Genomic DNA, 7,696 nt, shown 5'->3' with positions numbered 1-7,696 from the left:
CTTATTAGCAAGCCTGCATGAAAGTGGGGGTTACTGAACAGAGCTGTTTAATACTCATTTATAACCCCGGAGAAGGGAGGGGGTGCCTTCCTTGTGTCCCTTACGTCAGGGATCTTTGGATGCCTTGATTCTGATAACTGCAGTATTGTCAGTGATGTTTGGCAAGTGCTATCAGAGATGTTAGCTTAATGCTGAGATGATTTAAATTATGCCTGACAATGAGCTCTATTAAGCACACGAAGCTGGAATAGTGCTAATTGCTCAGGACCAAGTAGTCTGTAACTAGGCTGCACAAAATCATTATTGAAGATGGTTCATCTCCTTATCAGCTGGCAATTACCAGCTTCTAAGAGACTCTTCTAGCCCTGGTTTCTATGATAACAGACATCTATTCCTCTGAGCTCAGCCAACTAAGGCCCCAATTGGCTCGCTTCTCTAGTGACCGTTTGTTCATGGCATGTTAAATGAGCAGAATATAATTCAAAACAGCACTTCTATCTTATGAAATACAAGCAGTATGGAAGGGATGGGTCTTTGCTTTTAAAGCTAAGAAGCAAAGGGTCTTAAAAATCCAGATGCAGTTCTTGATGGCATAAAGATGGTTTCTAGGCATTTTGCTCCTCTCCTGCTGGTTTCTCATAAGCAATCTTGCTCAGTTCCTTCCCTCCACTTGGTAGGACTGGCAGCCCTGGGGAACCCAGCTCCTCGGGGAGAACCTGCTTAGACTGCAGGTAGATGAGGCAGAGGATGGCAGGTCTTGAGGGGCTTGAACAGCTGCTTCAAAGCTTCAACCAGCATGTTAAGCTCTGTTTTGGAAGATATTGCAATCTTAATTGCCAGCCTTCAAAGGCTGCCAGCCCTGGTTTGAGAATACATTCATAGTTGTTGCCCGTGGCTGCCCACACCATCCCTCTCAATGATGAGGGGAACCCACTGATCTGCACACGAAGCAAGAACTAGGATTCCTTGGCCAGGGCTTCGTCTTTGTGGTGTGCAGATGGGAGACCGTTGGTTTGAAAGATGAGGAGGGATAAAGATAGGATGAACTACCGCACCGTTTCAGCCAGGTCAATTTATTTCAAGGTTTTTATATGAAGGGTAACACATGGCGTCTACTTAAAGCTCTTCCTGGCTCCTCTGGGCTTCTTACACTGGTTCTTTCTAGATAATTTAATTCAATGCACATGCTGTTATTCTGGCCTAGCAACAGTTTAGCAACAGACACCTGCTCAGGACCTTTACTAATTCCAAAACCCAAATGAGCCAGTTTGGCCCTCTTCTCTGACCTGTGTCACGCAGCACAGAGTGTCCTTGGGGACTCCTCCGCCAAGTCTAAAAGACAGTGAAATAACTGTGGCAGCACTCACACTTACACACAGACAGGAGAGTGACTTGCTCTGGGCTATAGGATCACAGAAGCCAAATCTGCTTCTCCAGACTTGCTGGCCCTGCCCACAGTAAATCCTCAGCTGGGAGTTCCAGGTGTGTATTTCTTGCCAGGTAAGAAGTCTGTTAGAGGGACACAAGGGGCATGGGTTGATGTGGTTTGTCCTCGTCAGCTCCGATGGCAGCCCAGAATAATCACTGTGCTGATGCTGAGCAAAATTAAAAAGCTTTGAATCATCATCAGTTCCCTGAAGCATAACTTCCAAATCCTTTGCCTTCCCTCCACTGTTTTTTTTTCTCCCCAGTGTTTCCAGGCTGCCTCTGCCCTGATACAAAGCATATTAGGCTGAAGACAAGCTCTTCTTTAAATACGCTTTTCTCCTGCCCTCAATTCATGAAAGTTTAAGCTCAGGTCAAGAACATTTGATGTTTCCCCACTTCATTTCTGCCTGGCTGTCAGCAGAGTTTTCTCAGCAGCACCTTTCGGACAGCATCTGGAATTACCAAGCTCTCTCCATTTCCTTGCACAAGGACTCCCACGGTATGGATGTCAGTGGCATCAAGATCATTCTCAGGTAAACGGAGCAGCCAGTCTATTTTAGCAATTTCTCCAGTTTTCTTTCCTTGAACTGATATAATTTTTTGGTGTCAGACCGGTTCCTCTTGTTGATGGTGCAGCAGTGCTATCAAAGCTCAGAAGTAGATGCATTGGTCCCTGCTACCACATTTACCATCCAGCTTCCCCTGATAGCTCTGCCACTGATTTCCCTGTTACTTTACTCCCATCTCCAACTGCCGCAGGTTACCTGCGGTTATAGATTGACAATGCCGTGTGTCTAAAGCTATGGCAAATGAGAAATAAGTCTTCCAATTTTGGACTAACAAGGCTGCAAGAGCCTACTGATAAGGATGGGTCCTGCTAGAACAGCAGATGTTATCCAGAACATTGCTGAGACCCTCAAGACCCACTATTTCCCCAGGCTGACTCAATGACACAAACCCATCAGCAGTGAGACCTACACACCCAGCCCTGACAGCAGCAATGAATACCCATCCCCTGGTGCAGCTCAGCGGTTTGATGCTCCGGCTCTAACCGCATCTCTAACCCCACCATAGGCTCAGGTACAAGGTTTGCAGAGGCGGAGGTTGCGCTACACTGTAAATGAAAAAACTCAGAGGTGACGTTCACCGTGGTCTGTGCACAGTGATGAGCATGGCCCTGAGTCACACACCTACACTGATTTCTCCTGTTGTGTGGCTCTGGACCACCACCCTTTGGCTCGGTAGTGGCCATCACAGACCATCCTTTGGCCAGTACTGCTTCCTGATGAGCAAATTTCAATGTGAATTAATTCAAGTTTCCAGTCTGAGCTTCTGTAGTTAAAAGTCAGGTCTATTTAAGCAGTATTAGCATTCCTGAAGCTTACTAAGCTTAAATAAAACAACAGTACCACTCAGGATACTTACAGACAGGGTGAGGTTTTCGCTTCTATTTAATGAGCTGTTCAAATGAACAACTTACTCCGTCCCTCTGTGTGTATGTAATATTTTTAAAATCACATATATGCAGTGCATTGTTTGCTGCTGTTAAAGGAAACAAATGATTTGCTTTTAACATAATCACTATCCAAAGTAAATTATTCAGTATTTGCTACTTGGAAGTTAAAAAGGGAATCTGAATTTCTTTTTTAGTTTCTTCCCCCTTTTTTTTATAATAGATATACAAGCTGCAGGGCACACTTTTATGCTTCTGTAGCCAAGATTTTGTAGAATTGACTAATAATCTATTTTGCATATTTATAAACACTTTATTATTTATTAATGGAGCATTTCAGGAGTAAATTTATAATCCTGCCATGTGATCTCAGCCTTTCAGAGAAAAATGGTTGCTCGTGTCAAAGAGTTGGAAATTAGAGCTGGCGTAACAAAGAAATGAGTGAGAATATCTCATTAGTGTAAAAGCAAACAGGCAAGACCCCTTTGCAAGAATGGATACACACACACAGGAGATGGCTCAACCCCCCCACATTAGATGTCAAGTACAGAACACCGCTCAAGATGTATCAATCCCCTGCTCTGCTTGCTATAAATCCACAAGAACTTTGTACAGCGCAACAGCCCTACAAATCCAGCGCAGCCATTCTCCAAGTTGCCATTACTGCACTCAGCCACTTCATCTCCAGGCATTTTAAGCTTAAGAAGTTTTGAAGAGAGCACTGGTGCCTTCCTTGGTGGATTCAAGCACAAAGACCAGATATAGGTCCCATCACCTCCCCACATGCCACTCCACCGATGTTGGAAGTCTCAGACCACTCACTCATATCAAAGGTAGGTGCCTCAGACCTCCCCTGTCCACCCTGAGCTTTATCAAAGCCCTTAGGGATGGGTGCCTGGACTAAATAAGCATACGTGCACACATGGTTTCTGATACTACCACTTAAAGTAGAAAATAAAACACCTTCTAGGTACTCAGAAAAAAATCTGCTAGATACTTGGAAAAAAAGGCTCCTTTTTCTACCTTACCTGTCTCTTGGAAAACCTTAGCGACACATCCTTATCAAGGGCGCTGAATTCCTCTGGTCTCCACAAGCCTTTTGCTAATGAAGCATCTGCCATATACCTCATGCCACTTGCAGTGACTACTCCTCTTCTGCCCTTTATAATTCTCTGGTCCTTCCCCTTCGTGCCCCCAGCCCCACCTCCCTCTTCCCCACACCACTTCCACCCCACCAAATGACCCAATGCCTGCCAGGTGCTTTCCTCGCTAAGGGAACTCCCCAGCCCTCACCTGTCAGACCCAGGTGGAGGAGGACGCCCAGTGAAGAAGGCACAAGGCTACAGATCCAAAACGGAGTTGGCAGCTTGTATAGAGACATTGTTGTGGGCTGAAAGTTCCTGAGTTCTGCAGATTCCCCAAATCACAGCCCTTTCAGTGCAAGGATGCTGAGGCTGTCCTGGTGTTTGCGCTGGAGCCGTGTTTCCCCTGGGGCTCAGGTGGAACCTGCCATTTTTGGAAGCTGTGTGTCCAGAGCTTCATAACACAAGGCAAACCCTCCAACAGCTTCAGTAGTGTTGCCTGCCTTTCCTACCCCTAGAAGATGCTTTCTCTTGGCTGCTTCCAGCCATAAAATGAATTACACTTGCTATCCCTGTGCCAGGGCAGCATTATTCAGCTGTTTAACTGCGCGGCTGGGATGGGCATTGCTGGTTTTCTGCAAGACTGCGCTTGCAGCTTGGGCCAACCTCTGCAACCTGAGCCATGGGAAAGAACTCACAGAGGTCCATCTCTTACCGAGGGCTTCACAGGGCAGGCGGGGCATAACCATCCTGCACAGAGGGCTGCGAAATCTAAAGCTCAAAAAAACCTCAGGTCAAAAACCTGGGAACAACATCCAACTCTTTTGGTGAGAAGGGAATGTGTAGAGAGGTTTCTCTTGGTGAGGGAAAGGTGATTAGTGAGTCTGGCTCATAAAAACCTGGACAGAGAACTGAGGAGACCTGCTGGGCTCTTCAGCAGCAGAACAGGCAGCCGGGTGCAAGGTGGGTCTCCTCCTGACGTGGAGAGCTGCTGTGCGATTTGCCCTGCACTGGAGGCATCAAGGGGCCTTCACCGTTATGGGGCAAAAACCTCTGAAAGTTGACACATTCTGCACTCGTTTTATTTTATTTTATTTTTCTGAAAGGAACGTGGAGCGTTTGCAGTTTTCTTTGATTTGAATTGCAGAGGAAGCGGAGCAAACCAGCCGTGTCTTCTGACGGGGAGCAGGTGTGGAAGAACAGAAGTAGAGGAGAGAAGGTGAATCGAGCCACAGTTTGGCAGCGTACCCAAGTGTAGCAGCATGTCATTTATGCTGTTTAATTGTTCCGTGCAACTTGAATAATGCGGAAAGCATTAGTAATAATAGCAGCTTCATTAAGTTCCTTTTTTGATGTGCTGTCTAAATCTGAGGAAGGACATTGGGAACACAGCATTTTAGGCTTCCTTTGGCATTTTGTTTTTCTGCAGACTTGAAAATACTTCAATGAAGCCCATTAAGGCCTAATATAATGTGTGCAAACAGAGGAAACCTACATGCAGAATACAAATAATGAGTTTTTAGCAGGTGAGGTGTTAGTCAGTGACTGTGGTGTTGCAGTGCTGAGTTTTTGCACCCCATGTCTTTGACCATCCCAAAAATGACCAAAAGCCCTTTTTAGGAGCTACCTTTATTTAGCACAGAGCAAAACATATCCTATTAGCTTAGAAGCCTTGTTGGGATGGAAGTACGAAGGTGCAGGGGACACAGCATGGCTTGAAGATCTGAGGAAAGAACCTGCTCCTGCTGCTTTGGCCCTTGTGGAGGTCAATTCAGACCCTGGCGCTACATGTTTTACATGCCAATACATTAAATTCTCTCACTCGATGGCTCCATCTATCTCTTCATCACGTCGTGCCGGCCGGCTGTTGTCAGTGGGGTGTTTGAAAATACGGTGTGGCACTTCTGAGTGCCCAGGGGGTTTCAGAGCTTGGTGTCATTCAGCCTGCATTAGGCTGCAGTGAAGCACGTACTGACCACGAGTGAAAGAAGGAGGAAGGGTTTCTGCCAAAAATACAGCCGGTTCAGCTGCAGAGCTACTGAGAGAGCAGTAGAAGTGGATTTCACGTGCTGCCAGCCCACAGGCCCCTAGGTTGTTCCCAGTACATGGACATGTTGTTTTGCTTTTTCATCTTTGCCCTCCCTGCAGTACAAAGCCAGAAGGACAAATTCTGCTCCCACTGCCACCAACACAAATGTGGAGTTATTCCACTGCTCGCTTGCAAGAATATCGATGCCTCGTGTATACAAGCCAGATTGATTTTCTTTTCACCCCAGTGCGCAGAAGGGAGACATGCTAAAGAGATGTTTTAATGGCATTGGAGATGGTGGGATTGCATGAAAGATATTCATGTGAAATGCTCGAGTTTGTTACAATTCAACCTCCTTTTCTTCCTGAGGAAGTCTGCAGCCTGCAATGTTTACACTGTCAGAGGGTGTTTACCATTGCTGCTGCAATGAGTTTTCCTGACACTTGCTGGGAAGCACAGACTAACGGAGAAGGAAGAACTCAGTGCAGCAGCAGCTCGGAGCAATAAGAGGTGAGAAAGTCCTCATGCACATAAGACAAAAGGCTAAGCTGAGGTTTCACAGTTTGCTGAGAGACGGTCTCTGCAATAACCCACATTTATACATGATATATGGGACCAAACATAAATAAGACACGATGGAAGAGCTGGGGAAGGGCAGGAGTGGTGTGTGGTTCCCAAAGAGCCTCTGAGAGGCTGCAGTGCTTGGAGCTGGACCCTTGGTGCTGGGATCAGTGGTACATCAAGTATGCTGGTCCTAAATCAAACCGAGGTGCCTGACCTGTTTCCCGTCAGCCACTAACGAGATGAAATCAGTGACAAATATGGCTTTCCCTGGGCAGTCTCAGAAAGCTGTTGATGGGAAGAAGAGCACAGAGGAGCATCACTGGGTGATTTGTCCAATGTATCTACATCTTGAAATATAAACAGTTCAGTAGACAGTTGGGGCTGTTTGTGTCCCTGATGCCAGGCTGTCCTGGGTGTGGAGACATCCTCAGTGAACATCATTGTCCTTTCAGATATCACTATGTCACTCAAAGGCCACCAAGCGCGGCTAGGTGACCTGGGTGACTGCTGTTAGCCTCCTTCTCTGGGGTATCTGGGCATCAGAAATGATGTTTCTTCCATGCCTTGTCCCCAGACCATACAAGGATGCCCCCTTTTCCCTTTTCACCCTTTTCTCACTCCATTCCTATCCCTTCAGATTATTTTGTCTTTTCTTTCTTGTTTAGCTTGTGGAATGAGTTACTAATAATACTCTAGGACCATTCAAAATATGTTCCCAAACCTGGAGAATGTAGCAGCTATGTAAGGGCTTTTCCATTTCCCTGTGCACAAAATCCAGTCAGTTTTACTCATATTTTCACAAGACTAAAGATATTATAGGCTTTGAGGTGACATGATGGATGGAGTGAAGACAAGGTCTGAAGGGATCAATGAAATTGGCACTTTGGTAAATGATGTATGAAGCATACGAAGAATTCTCTTATTCACAAAAAGTAACTGCCAGTTGTTTTTTTGTTTTCTCCCCCCCACCCGAGAAAAGAAAAAACCTGGAGTGAAAACCTGCCTCCAGAGAAGCCATCTGGAGGAGCGCCAGTGGTAGCTAAGCCAGGATATCGGTGCTGGTGGCTGCCACAGGTGCAATCTGCCTGTGCCAGGGGCTGCCACGCAGTAGGTGTGCTTTCATTTCTTCTGCCAGCCTCA

This window comes from Cuculus canorus, chromosome 12 (assembly GCF_017976375.1).
Source record: "Cuculus canorus isolate bCucCan1 chromosome 12, bCucCan1.pri, whole genome shotgun sequence".
NCBI classification, from domain to species: Eukaryota; Metazoa; Chordata; class Aves; order Cuculiformes; family Cuculidae; genus Cuculus; species Cuculus canorus.
This window is presented reverse-complemented; position numbering follows the sequence as displayed.